Source organism: Mastomys coucha, unplaced genomic scaffold (assembly GCF_008632895.1).
Source record: "Mastomys coucha isolate ucsf_1 unplaced genomic scaffold, UCSF_Mcou_1 pScaffold19, whole genome shotgun sequence".
NCBI lineage: Eukaryota > Metazoa > Chordata > Mammalia > Rodentia > Muridae > Mastomys > Mastomys coucha.
Genome location: NW_022196901.1, coordinates 1,878,177 through 1,889,978, shown reverse-complemented (window position 1 = coordinate 1,889,978; position 11,802 = coordinate 1,878,177). Strand labels below are relative to the sequence as shown.

Genomic DNA, 11,802 nt, shown 5'->3' with positions numbered 1-11,802 from the left:
TCTTACCCTCTCCCTCTCCCTCCCCCCCCATTCCTTTCTGTAACTGGCCAAGTAAGTTCATCACAGCATGGTTCCATTCAGTGATGCTGCTTCTCATCCATTCATTAAGCCCTTTTTTGCATACCATCTGCCATGCTTAGACAGAGCCAACAGCCAGTGTGGCTTCAAGTTCTTAGAGCAATGTAGCAAGCACTGAATAAGAACTGCAAATTCTAGAATCTACTGTGGCCCACCTTATAACCGAATTTTATGAAACATTTTAGCATTGGCAGACTAACACTTATAGAATACACCACAATAACTGACTTTTTAACAAATGGCATTGACTACGATTACTAAGTGATAAAAATGGATGTTTCTTTTTCCCCCCAATTTACCTGCTTCCCCCCTAAACCTTACTGGGGAGCAAAGCCCATTTATCACCTGAAGTTTAAATATCCCTTCCCTCGCCATTTATTTCATTTTATCTGATCTTATAAAATACTTTGATTTATTGTAGAAAGGTTTTATATGATGGTTAAAAAGGTTGCTACAATGTCTTGACAATCTTAATTTAATCCCCAGCACGCATATAAAGGTAGAAGGAGAGTGAAAATTGACTCTACAAAGTTGTCCTCTGACCCCACATGCACATAGAGGTCCACATATGCCCACAGAAATGGTAATAACAAGCATATAAAATATAAATACATATATAAATATATATATGCATATATATACATATATATATATATATATATATATGCATGTATGTATGTTTGAAACTTGACAGAATAGGGAAATCTGGGCTTTGCAAGTTCAACCTGTGAGTGGAACGCTGGGTGCTGGAAAACAGGGTCCCTTTAGGTTTGACATCCCATTTCAAACACCACACCGAAGGCAACTTATTGCAGCTCCTTACTAAGTAAAGTCTCATTCATTCTAGTATGTTCTCTGTAGAGAATCTGGTGTAACAATCTTACTATGTATTGTTGTGACATTGTAATTTTTGGCATTGACAATAAAAAATAAGAAACATTTTGAACAAGAATCAGCTTTTGTACAGCTTTTGACCAATGCTGTCAGCAGAGATGGTGGACAGCTGATAGTGAGAAACTCTTTGGATGACTATATTATGTTCTGTAGTAATTTGAAGCATTTAACCTTTTTTTAAAATTAATCATGTCTTTAGAAGAATGGCTGGTATGATCACTTTTCTCTACTACGAAGCTTTTAAAAAATAATGCATGTAGTTCATTTTAATTACTAGGCTATGTTCACTGTAAAGGTGATGAATTTCTTGATACTTTCCTCATTTACCCTTTTCATTTCTCATGGCTAATCAAAGCTCCATTGTATTCGCATACCACCTTTTCTTTATATCTCCACATGTTGATGGACACCAAGGTCAGTTTAAGTCGACTCTTACGAACCGTGCCATGCAAACCTCAGCTGAGCAGTGAGCTGACGCAGATTCTACTGCGTATGTTCCTGAGGGCAATATAGCTGGGTCTTAGGCTAGTTGTTTTCACCATGTAAAGGGTCCATTCCCTGGGAGCCACACCCACTGCAGGCTGCATTCTAAGTTAGTCCTGTTGCAGGAAGACTGGAAGATGGGTGTACTGGAAACCATCAAACTAACAAAATATGTTAAAATCAGAAAGATAAATATGGAGTGTTTTCTGTTATATACAGAATCTAGATTTTGCACGCACACACGCACACAGGAGCAGGTGAATGACATGGAAGTAGCACAGTGTGACTATTCAAGAGGAAGAAAGGACTGATGTCTGGGTAAAACAGGAAAGGATAATGTAGATGTATAGGATAAAGTAATGGTGCGTTTTAATGAAAATATGAAATCCAATCACTTTGTACAATGCATATATGCCAATAATAACCAGTTTTACTTTGTAGAATTTTTTTAATTTGTAGAAGTTAATAAACTGAAGCAATTGCTGAATTCTCTAATAATGGATTCAAAAATAATTTCCAGGAATTCAATTTACTTGGATTATATGTGATGATGAGCTAACCCCCCCCAAAAAAATAGGTTGCCATTAATTAAGGTGCAAAATTAAGTAACAATATTTAAAAAGTTAAAGCTCGGAATTAAGTAACAATACCGTTAAAGCTGTGGAAGCTGCTGGGGTATTAGCCTGCCAAAGAGTATGGAGATTTCTTGAGCTAGAGAACCTTCCATCTAAATAGCTATCAAATAATCTAGTTCACTTGGGAACCACATCTGCCCTAGCTCACACCAGTGGGAAAATTCAGCTGGTTTTACTTATATCAGTAACCATAAGCACGATTTTACCTTCTGATATATTTTTTTTAATATTCTATAATAACAGAGCAGTGGTAGAAGATATAAAAAGATGCAGTAAGTATCCAAACTGAAAAGCCTAATATAAAGAAAAATATCAGTTTAGGAATAGTGATTACCATTAAAGAAAAATGAGGCCCTTGGCTTCCTCAGACTGAAAGTGCACGATCCAGGAAGCTTTTCCTGCATAAAGGGGATTTGGGGCTAAATGGAGGTAAATCTGAACTCCATAAAACCATGTCCTATGTTTTAATCGTTCTGAGGAGTCCATTTTATTTCACTGGAATTATGAAGACTCGCACTCTGTCTCTTGTAAATCTCTCTATTTATAGTTGTCTGACATTGGCACGTATGTGCAGTTCACCAAGAATGTCAGCCACTTAAAAGATCTTTCATTATTTTGGCTGGAGAAGAATCCTTAGTGTACATTCTCCGGCAAAGAGGAGGGTGAGATTCCAAGAACACATTTGCTTGCTTTGGAACTTTTTAACAGCTGAACAAGTTGGGAGGTTTGAAAGTTTTGAAATTGAGAACAGGATAAACTGCTAAGTCAAAGAAGACACATCTGGAAAATACAGCTCATGGCTGGGAAAGTGAGGCCCACGCATACTGAATGGGGTCAGGCCAGGATCATCCCCACCCTTCCCCTAAAGTGCTGGTCCTGCAAGCCATCCATGTGCTCATTAAGCATAACTGGAGTCTTCCTAAGAATGTGTGTAGTTGGTATTTGGAAATGTGTAGTAAATACCAAGGCCACGATGAGGCTACCTTTGGTCATGAAAAAAAAAAAAAAATAGAAAAGTAAACACTTCCCTGCTGTGTTTCTATATCCTAACAGAGCCATAAGCCCTAATTTGGAAATTTTAGAAATGGCCCAATATCGTGGTTTTGAGCTTTCCTTGAATATTTTATCCAATTTGATGTTTAACCTCCAGAGCACATTTTAAAGATGACCTGTTAGATAGTTGTACTCTACGTGCATAAAGCATGAGGTAGGAAGTAATGTCTAGAGGAAGAGTCTTTCCCTCCGTATATTTGTTTTTCTTGCGATGGTACCTGACGAGAATCATTAAGACTTAAATCAGCACCTTTTCAGGAAGCAGAAAGATCATCTTTTCCACTCTGCCACGTTCGAAGTTGATTTAGAATTACCTAACAAAAAATATACTATGAAGTAAGTAGGTTAGAGATGGCCAGCAAAGCAGTATGATGAAGGTAAGAACACAGTCTGTACACTAGGGGGAGCAGTTGAGTCAGCCAGATCTTAAAGTCCTCCACTTGCACATTTTGTTCACTCTTGATGACTTTTGTTGTAATTCTATTTACTTCAAAGTAGCGGTTTTAATTTATTCAGTGCCTGGAGAGTTCCCTTCATAATATTTTCAAGAAAATTATTCTCTGCATCATTGATTGGCTTTGAGGTGGGGGAGTATGGGGTGATCAGCTCTCAAGCCGACATTTTGGAATCACATCCTCTCGTAATTTGAGGATGGCCGCGATTACCAGCTGCCTGTTTGTGCAGATTTCAGTGCAGCAATAGGAGGATGTGTGGAGTCTAGTTTTTCACCACATTCTGTTCCCTTGTGAACATGTGAGCCAACAGCTCTCCTGTTTGATCTCGGACACACGTAAGTGGTATGGTTTCAAGGTTCAGGAGCTCAAACACCAGCCAGAGCAGCTCCTGGGAACATTTGTTTTCATAATGAATCATTAGTTCAGTTCCTCAAATCATTGTGTGGGTACGAGTTAGGCAGATCCGGTGAACTTGGCACCTAGGAGTTTGCAGACAGGGAGTCCTGAGAAGAAATGGGAGAGGGTCAAAAATAAGAGATTTCATATGGGTCCTACAAGGTGTCCTAGAACCCCCCAAACCAGGTAGAATTAGAGTGTGTGAAAACATGCAGTTGGGGCACATTCCATGACAAAGAGAAATAACAGAAGGGTTTTCCGATTACTGATCAATAATAGCAATATGAAGACAGGGTGAGAGGCAAATGATCAATGCAATTGAAAAATTACGGCTTGGGAAATACTCCCCTGTGAGTCTCATGAAAGGAGTCCAATCATAGTATACTTAGAAATAACCAGGTTTTATTTGTTCTTAGCACATCTTTGGGTAGAAAGATCTCTTCCAAATCTGTCATCCTTCCCAGTCTGGGCTTTCATGCAGCAGAAAGAGCAGGATAGAGTGGAAACCTAATTATAATCCTCAATGGAAGAAGAATGTGTTCTCAGGATTCTGAACACAGTCCTCCAGCTCATGCCTTCTTTGTAGCATTAATGGGGAGTGTCCTGTTGTGGGAGGAAGGTTGGATTCACAACTAAGTGTAGGGGGACAGCTCTGCCAGTCACCCACTCACTTCCTGCAAGTCAAACTCCTCGCCTCCTCCGCACTGCCCTGAGGGACTTATTCCCTGTTATTTTATTTCATGGCATAGCCAGATTTCTTGTCCCTTTTCTTTAGGGTAGCAAAAATCCATTGTCATTAACAGTTCCTGGTGGTGGCTGAGGGCAGGCCCCATGCTGTTGGCTGTATGTCAGGTGACAGGTTTCGTTCCTCTGATGGACAGGAAATAGCCATCTTCTCTCTTGCTAATTGGCAGTATGTGCCAGGCTTAGGAGTTGGCAACAGTCATTGTTTTTCATCCTTTGGATTACATTTTGGCCTCTTCATCCAAAAGTACACGGGCTTCTGCTGTGGTTAATGCCATCCTTCTGCTGGGCAGCTCATTAAGGAGGAAAACCCAGCAGCAGTTTCTGAAGCAGCCCAGAGCTCCCAGGGGCAGGTAGGCTGCCAGGAGAGGCCTTTCTTGATCTGTGTGTCCTGAACAGATTCCAACAGGGCGGTTCTGCTTCTGCCAACATGAAGTGGGCAATTGTATCTTCTGACCGCTGTAGCCACGGACCAAGCATGTTGTCTAAAAATGTTTATCTCACATTTCTGGTAGGCAGAAATCTGGATGTCTCCAGCACGTTCCTCTGCACTGAGTTACAGAAGGCAAAGCCACATACAGAGCAGGTTTCTCTCTGGATTGTAAGATGAGTAGCCTTGGTCAGTGGTAAGGTCCATCCACCGTGGAGTAACGTATTGACGGCCTTGAGGCAATTAGTGATTAACAGGGCATCATAGGAAGCCATTCGGTTTACATGGAGGTAAAGGAGTCCCTATATAGTCATAAGCCTTGGATGAGGCAGAGCAAGCCCAGGCTGAGCTAGCTCAGATGTAATCCACTTTGCCTGGTTCAGAGTAGATATGTTCAAAATTATGCATGAGGGAGGAATCACTGAGTGTCCTTAGCACGGAGTTTTAAAAGAGATTATGCTCAGGAAGCCTGGTAATAACTGAAAGTTGGGCTTGACGTTTCTAATACAGACATCAGCAGTACCCACTGTTGGAACCATTAGATTGTCTGCTTCGGGAGCTCAACTTCAACTCAATTTGAATTTACTTGATTGATATGTGAAGAGTCACATGTAGTTAGTAGCTACCATATTCAGCAGCACAGTTGTAAATCAATATGTGAAGTATTTGTTTAGCAAATGTGTACCAAGCTTCTACAAGCATGGATATAATGTCTAAAAGACATTGCATTTTACACCTAGATGTCTGGAGATCTTTTTTGGTATACATACCTCTGTGTGTGTGTGTGTGTGTGTGTGGAGGTGAAGGTTGTATGTATACCAAGTATATATATATATAATATATATACATAATATATCCATACTACATATACATATACAGTATATATCAAGTATATATTTATATAATACATATAAATAAGTATATATCAAGTGTATATATATATATGTAAAATGTATATACTTATAAACACTCTGAGAAGGCAGTAGCTCTGGAGTAATAAATCTGCAGAGGAAGAGTATCAAAGAGAATCAAGAAGCCATCCCTCCCCCACCTCTTCCATCTGCAGACGCCATGCTGTTCCCTCCTAAGAGGCTCTGCCATTTGCCAGTGTCTCTTCCTTTCTCCTCCGTGTGTTCTCTGCCTCTCTCTCTTCTGTTGGGAACTGGTAGGGGTTAGACGCACAGTTCTCCACCCTCTTTGAACTCCCTGAAGGATTCACCTCTCCGCTGTTGTTCTGATCCTCTTGATCTTCCTTCACTCTGCTCAGAAAATATGGCAGAAGCCAGCTTCCTACTTGCCACTTAGAAAATGCTATAGAAGGGGCCTCTATTTTCCAAATAAACCTAAATCGAGTGCCAGTCCTTCTCACTGCACCCTCTGCATACATATATTCACATTTAAGCTTTAGAGTGCTGAAAATTGCCACTTTTTATAACGTCCCACATAAACAGAAATGCCAATGTTTTAAAAATACTTTATTTAGAAGCTCCTGTAGTTTGATCCTTTTCCTTAACACTTCTTTATATACTTTTCTGTTGATGAAGAAATGTTTATGAATTTAGTGACTTTTCTGCCTCAATATGATGAAGAGTGTGGAGAAAGATGATTTTAGCCAGCAGTCTTATCCTTCGCCGTCGTTGGCACCTACACCACCCTAATTGGCTGTGGTAAAATCAGGTGACCTGCTCATTGGGGACCTTTCCAATGGAGCTTCTCCAATGGCTTATCTCCCACTTACAATGAGAGTACAGTTACGGAGCTATCCATGTTGGTGTGTGTGTCTGCCGTGTGTGCATGGTGGTCCTACACACCTAAGAATATGCAACCCACACCTGCTATTAATAGGAACCAAGAGTGAGCAGGGAAGACAGAAGACTGCACATTTTGGCATGAATGACAAGAAACAGCGTGGAGCCAAGATCCCCTTTGAAGGCCTCCAGCAAAGCTCTGACCCTAGATCCTCTGGGAACCCTGTAACCTTCAGTAGCTCATGAATCTCTCTGAGATCTGTGGCTGAAGACTTGACCATGAATTACTCAGGACTTCAGCACCCTTAGTCCCTCACATACCCTGCTTGCCTCCCATTGTGCCTCTCAGTGCTCTCTGCCTTCCTCTGTTGGTCACTTTAGTTTATTTCCAAGTAAACGTCTTTTCCTTGACCGTGGACACTGCTTCTCTACAGGTCCCAGGCAGCTAGAGCGCCCTTCAACCTTCCCAGAGGAGCATACCGAGTGCTTGAGCACCATTTTGTTTTCTTGTAAATACTTGTGCAGAAACAAAATCCCGTCTCCCCCATCAGTTCCTTCCTAAGAGTGATATGTTAACAAATAGCATTGTACATAATTAATGAAAAGCTGTGATTTATCCTAAATCTTGAAACACATCTTTGAGACAGTTTTCCCAATTAGACTGAAAGAAACCCACAAACAAATCGCTGTTACCGAGTTCAAATGTGTAGTAGATTTTTCCTCCTATGGTGTCCTGGAAGGCACAAAAAGAATAGGTGGCTTCAAGTCAGACGTAAAGGTCCTGGGTGTCCACACTTGATCTGTCATTTCAGTGGTGAAACTCAAAGGAATTATTTTCATTTCAAATGTTGAGAACGCAAAGGGGCAGTGACTTATCCCCTGCCGCACAAAGAGTAATGGCTGGGGGCCTGGCTTCACTGCTTCTGTCTCTAATGTTGACTAAGCCCTTCTCTTCAGACACTGGGCTAGGTCCATACTCTTAGGCATAAATCCAGAAATTGGTTCAATTTATCTATAAAGCTAATGATCTTATTAGCAGATTCTATCTTTATCAATAACAATGTATAAAATGTCATATGTGTATGTGAGTGTGAGTGTGTGTGTGTGTGTGTGTGTGTGTGTGTGTATAACACTTTCTAATCCATTCTTTCTTTGTTTTTGCCTAAGAGCATCTTTATATAATTTTCAGCAGTGACATTGGAGGACATCAGAACAGTTTGCTTTTGGTATGCAATTGATCTCTCTCTGTCTCTCACTGTCTTGCTGTCTATCATTCTGACTATCTATCTATCTATCTATCATCTATCTATCAATCTATGTCTCTGTCTCTGTATCACTCTTTTCTCTTTCTGTCTCTGTCTCTCGCTATTGCACTGTCCTTTGTCGCTCTGTCTCTCTTACTGTTTCTCTCTCTCTCTCTCTCTTTCTCTCTCTCTCTCTCTCTCTCTCTGTGTGTGTGTGTGTGTTTGTGTTATTGCTCATTCTGCAAACAGCACGTACATGAAAAGGCACACAATGGGAAGAGAAAGAGACTGATGCCTGGCCCTCTCATCGTTACATTGTTTTACTGACTATCTTTGTGTATCTGTATATGAAATCTTTGCTAGTCCTCAGCTGCATTTAATCCCCCAAGACTTGATATACAAACATCATGCCAAACAGAGAACTTCCCTTAAATTATTCAAATCTCCCCATAAGTGATTTCCCACTCTTCCTGAAGTGAAAAACATTTGATCATAAATTCAATTAAATCAGCTATCATCTTTGTGATGTTTGTCCAGATAAACCCTTTAGTGGCTGAACTAATAACCACACCAGCTGTGGAGCATAGAGAGGGGGGGAGAGGGAGGGAGAGACAGACAGACAGAGAAAGAGAGAGAGAGATGGAGGAGAGGGGCAGAGAGGGTGGGAGAAGGAGATGAGAGGAGATGAGAGAGGAGAGGAGAGAGGGAGGGGAAAACATATATATGTCTTGACTGTTAGAGAAGAATATATTTAAAATAAAGAGGAAGGCCTGATCTCCTTTCTCAGGCCAAATTGTAATCACTTTATTATATGTGGGCTTAAAAGCTGAGACACTTAAGGATAAGGTTATATGTGTGGCTCTAGACTCATTTGTTTCATGTTCCCATTTAGAATTGAGTTCCCACTTACTGATCTTTACATCAAAATGGACACTGACACTTTGGAGGTGTTAGTAACAGCTGTAAATCCACATGAGCCCACCTTCCTCCTTTTTCTTTGGCACCCTGTCCTTCATATTTAAAACAGGGACAGAAGGGCTGCCAACATACTCACAAGTTTCTTAAGAAAACTGCCATGGAGCCATAGGGCTGCTTATGACTTCTCATACATATATCAGCTGAAGATGCAGGGGTTTTAAGCTGTACCATATGTGTTGGTTGCTTCTCATCTTGTCCCTAAAAGCTTGAAGACATGTAGATACAACCCTATACATGGCCTCTTCCTCACCTCCTTTTTCCCTGTCTTACCTTTACAAATGATTACAATGAACTCCTGTGAACCTTACACATGTGCATGCTCACATGACCTGTAGGGGGCAGCATGCTCTGATGAAACAAACAACAAAACACTGCAGGGCAGCTGCTTAACTCTCTAAAATATGAGGTAAGGAGCTATTTTTCCCCTCTAGCAAAATGATTAGAATTTCTTCTGTATAGAACCCAGATATCTGCTTGCTTAGACTGTCTGCCATTGTCAATAAATTAGGTGTCATTAGATAATGGTTTTAGGAATGGGCTCAGCTACTTTGTAGGCTACTACAAAGATACTACTAATTAAGAGTCACACCAGCTCTTATGTTTTGCCTCCAAGTAGGATTAAGCACATACTTACATTTTAGATACAAAGAGAATTGTTCTCTGTTTGTTTGTTTGTTTGTTTTCACCCTGACTAAAGTTTACATTTGGAGTTTTGTGTCTAGTCACAAGCATTGGTTTTTCTATCCTAAGACTCCCTCCCACCTTCCTTTCTTTGAGGTTGTAAACACCATAAGAAACCTACTGTCTCTTAACTTAGGTAAAGGAGAAATGGTTCTCTCCATTGTGGACTTCAGCCTAAAACAGAGCCTCTTCTTTTGTCAGCCCCCACATCTGCAGGGTGAGTCCATGACCTAGGGCTATACTTTCTGCTACAAGACACATTCTTTGTTTTCTTAACCCAGGGTCCACTGTTCATCTCAAGAGCCAGCACGTGACAGTGCTGAAACCACCCAGTTCCTTTGAGGATATTTAGAAGTTTCTAGAAGTATTGAAAGAACTGGAGTGGATCTGTCCAGTGGGTCCTTATGTGTAGCCGATGAAGGTCCTGTACTTCTCTGTTGGCGTATCCTAGGCACTAGCCACATGTTGCTACTGGATAATTTAAAATGTGGCTGGGTGCCATTGATCTGAGAATTCTGTGAGATTTAACGGTTGCTAATTTCGATATTTATGTGCGGCTAGTGGCTACCACATCGGCTACATAATTGGCCACAACATAACATCTGAATAGCTCATAGCAAAAGCTTAGCAGAATATATTAAGGGGGTGGATTAAGTTTTTCAGTTAGGAAACGACTGTGATATTTTTTTTCACACTTATATCCTGTGTAGCTGCAGAATTAAATCCAATTCCTTGACTCTGTCCCAGGGTTTAGTTTCTCTTGGAACATCTGAGAGGTTTTCATATTTCAGACTCTTCAATTTTGTTGAATATCGGATGTCTTTCTCTTGAGTGTCTGAAATGGAGTTTCAGAGTGTGTCCCTTGGTCACACTGATTCTGTGGGTGCTGGATGATTTGCTGATAAGCTTCGTCACCTAGGTGTGTCTAGATTTCCAAAGATAAACACAGAATTTAGAGAATGTGATAAACTGTGCACAGAAGCTTGACGCAATTAACACATTTCCTAACTTGGTTGTGTGTTTATGTGTGAAACAGCTATTTGCAGTGACTACACCTAAGTCCTGTTGGTGTAAGATTCTGATACAGTACCAGTATTCTGTTGGAAATTTTCTTGTGATCTCCTGAGTAATCAAATAACATTTTCTTCTCTCCAGTTTTAAAACACTGCCATCCGTGCCTTTACAGAAGAGCTGAAACCTCACATCTTCAGTTGCCTACATTGTGCTGATACTGTGGGCTTGAAGACACAGATAGACCTTTAAGGCCATTAGCGTATGGCATGCCGCCTTCTCCTGCCTCCTGGAAGGCTGGGCTTGCCTTCAAACTCTGCCTCAGCTTCTCCTGTGCTCCCTGTGCAACCATTTTTGTAGGCCTGGTCCCCTCGGTTTTACAGCCTCCTCCTCAAGAGAGAGATGTAAGATTGGCTGGTAGTGAGACTCTTGTTTAGTAAAACCCGAGTATCCCCTTACTCAGGACATAGCTGAGTAAGACAAGGAGCTATATGGCATGTGTAGTTTTATAGTAATGGCTTTGAGATGACCTTCCCTGTGCAAAGCCAGATACCTGCAATGTAAAGATCCATAGGTTTTCTCTTCATAAACGGGAAAGTTATCTGCAGGAAAATCATTCTGTGTAGGTCTCTATGATGTAACAGCCACTTCCGGGTTGCCAGCACTTTAGGCAACTTGATATTAATAATGCAGTCAGATGAAGGTTCATACGGAAAAAAACCTTAATAGACAAAGATTTGAAACTAGCAAGACGCAGATACCAATTCTTCAAGCTTCTTCATAAGATAAGGTTAGAATAGATATGTCGACAAAATGTAGGTCTTAAATTATGCAGCCTCCTGTTAATACACACTCACCCCTGGCAGGATGGTTTTTGTTGTTCCAAGAACAAAAAAAAAAAGGCATTTCTACCCAGAATATTTAACTCTATTCCTGCATTTATATAATGTGTTCTGACGAAGTCTTCTCCCT

The 11,802-nt window shown here is 40.7% G+C and overlaps 1 protein-coding gene across 9 annotated transcripts in view; it reads left to right on the top strand.

The window, feature by feature from the left end:
• The window catches only part of Cdk14 (cyclin dependent kinase 14), a 596,871-nt gene that overhangs the window by 448,085 nt on the left and 136,984 nt on the right, over positions 1 to 11,802 (top strand). The gene's annotated exons all lie outside the window — the stretch shown is intronic.